The sequence below is a fragment of the Urtica dioica genome, chromosome 9, assembly GCF_054948205.1.
Source record: "Urtica dioica subsp. dioica isolate 48M chromosome 9, U.dioica_male_clone48M_v1_H2, whole genome shotgun sequence".
In the NCBI taxonomy this organism is placed as follows: Eukaryota; Viridiplantae; Streptophyta; class Magnoliopsida; order Rosales; family Urticaceae; genus Urtica; species Urtica dioica.
Genome location: NC_142764.1, coordinates 29439975 through 29442996, shown reverse-complemented (window position 1 = coordinate 29442996; position 3022 = coordinate 29439975).

The window sequence follows — 3022 nt, the reverse complement described above, 5'->3', positions numbered from 1 at the left end:
TAACCAACTTAAACGTTAGGAATCGCTAAATAGCCAAGCTTTGATAAATATTATCTAAATAGCCAATTTTATATATTTTCAAACGTAAATATTAAGTAAATAGTCACTGTCATATTAAGTCACGTCATCATTTATGGTTATTTACATAATATTTAACAAACATTGATTATTTAGCAATATCAAGCGTTTAAGTTGGCCATTTTCCTAATTTATTGTTATTTATTTGGTCTATAACAGTATAACTAAATAAATAAATGTTTGGTTTTAAATAATATGAGTGTTTAATGTTATATGCAGTGCCTTATCCATTTTATTTTAAGTAAAGCGTAAGATTCCAGAATTGATAGAAATTATGCTCTTAAATTCTCATATCATCGACAAACGCTGAACCTATAGGGCAAATTCTTAATATCATAAACTTTGACGATTGATATATTGGATTCGAATATATTGTAAAGCTCGTCAATATGGGAAGTTTAACAGGGAAACGGAAAGAGGAAATCATATATGATTTGATCATAAAAATTCGATTAGGACAGAACGAGCATTAACTAAATAATGGATAAGGCGATTCATGGAAATACAATTTTTTCTAAAAATATACAAAAGAATAGACGATCGACGTTATTTATTCGTTTCCGACCAAGGCTTCATGGCGAAGAAAGAGCGAATCAATGACGGTTCTTCGCGCATTTAGCGAAGCAGATATTGGTTATGGACGTGTCATCTGTGAAAAAACAGTGATGATAGTCATTAGAATCGGTAGTAGAAAACAGTGAGAAAAAGTTAATTATTAGGATGTGCATATATATATATATATATTTATATATACCCAGTAGAAATTGATTATTGTTGGCTGTGATCTGATTTGCACAGTGGAGAACGCAAGGGAGGTTTTGGCCTCTGAGAGTCTTGGCCATGCAATACCCTCCGATGGCGGCGAAACAGCCGTAGATCAACGGTGGGAATCGCAGATTAAAGCAAACGCAGAACTTTCCGGCGACACAGTCAACGAACTTGGCACTCCCTCTCAGAAGCCTCTTGATGGGCGGGCTTGCGTGGATATGCTCTATCACTCTCATCGTCATGTTTTGCTTCATCAGATTCGGGCACCCCAAAAAGGAGTTCACCGGCTCTGCTGACTCATCACCGTCTCCGACGACCTTCCGAGACGAAAATGTTGGAGTTATAAGAGCAAAGATGAGAGTTACCACTAAAACCACCATCTTCGTGCTCACAATCGATGTCGCGGCCATGATGATAATTATATGTTTATCTTTTGGCTACTACGTGTTTATACTAGTGATATATCTATATCTCTAGTGCCACTCGTGCTTTACTTGTGTCTCCCAATCATTGTCTTAGAGGCTCTATTTATAATCAATCAAGGGCACTACTTTTTGCCATATGGCTTCACATAGTAACTTCATTTTCATGATATGTGTACATTGTTACTGCTCAGAATATTTGAGATATTTGCATTTTCACTCATATTTCCTACCATTTTAAATTTATTCTATACACTAAAAATAGCTATATAAATACACATACATGTTTGCCATATATAACTGAATACAGTGGCCAAATACTAGTTGGAATGTCCAAATCAAGGAATGGCATTGGACATTGCCGTATTTTTGGATTCATGAATCATGGAAGATGAATATGGCAAAAGGAATATTTGGCTTCATGTTTGGGGATATTCTTCAGATATGAAATTTTATCTAGCGATGATTGTGTCTCTCATCTTCTAAAGATATACACATGATGTCCACATGATTAAGATGAGCATATATATATATATATATATATATATATATATATATATATATATATATATATATATATATATATCTAATTATCTGAAAGTGTTTTTAACAATAGAAATATATATATATGAAATGTATAATGTCAATTTGAATTGATTAACAATATACGTCAAATGATAAGGTTTCTTTCTATGAGGGAAAAACACTCATTGAATTGATTGTTAATAGGATTATTTACAACAATGCCCCTTCAACTCCTGCACGTGTAACACTATGTACCCTCAATTTGAAAATCGTATACAACCAGCTTTAAAATCTTGCATCGTAACAAACAAAGTCCTTTCGTCACATATTCTTGACGGACGTTGGGTGTGTGGTCACGTTTTTAGCACGTGACAAAGGGAAATATCAAAATACCCATATCGTTAAAGAGAAGTTAAAAAAAAAACCTTAGTTCATCTTCTCCTTCAATCTTCTTCTTGGAACTCGTCTGCAACTAGAGTCTTCGAGAGAGCCAAATACTTCCGGCAAAAGTTGTTTTGGCAGAGAGAGCAAGCGGTGCAGAGCAGCGGAGAGGGAAGCAAATCGGGTTTTGATCGGCGGGTTGTTGTTTCCGTTGACTATTTTACCGAAGCAAGTCATCTATCCGGTGAGCTCCGAAATGGCGCAAAGAGAGGATTTGGAAGTGGCAAACGAAGAGTGATGAGATTTCGGTCGGGATTTTCAAATCGCCAGAGTTCAGTCCGAAGAAGAGTAGACCGTCGTCTCTTGTATCGCCGCAGGTGATCCGTATCCTGCGAGGATGTTCTTGAAGGTCGTGGTTTGGTTCAGCGTCAGGGTTTCGGCGGTGATTTGGTTCAGGGTTTTGACTATTTTCCAACAGTCAATGGTACCGTAATTGTTCTTGGACTAGTACGGCCCTTTGATCGCGCACAAGTGGGACTTTCCGACAGCGATGGCGGAGTAGGCAGTGGCTCTGAACTCCTGAAGGACGAGGAGATCATCGGAGGCTTCGGTACGGGGTCCAGCAGAACGCTTGAGAGGTGTTCGACGAAATGCCGCAGAGAAAACCTTCACCGCCGGAGAGCGCGAACATGGCGGGGATTTCGCCGAGGTTTTGATCGGGGTCCAGCAAAACGCCTGAGACATTTTCGACGACACCGCTGAAAGCGTCTCTTTTTCTGAAATAAAAGCTTGTACGAAAGCCATTGGCTGATCTTTTTTCTGGGCATATTGCGGACCAACAACAGCCT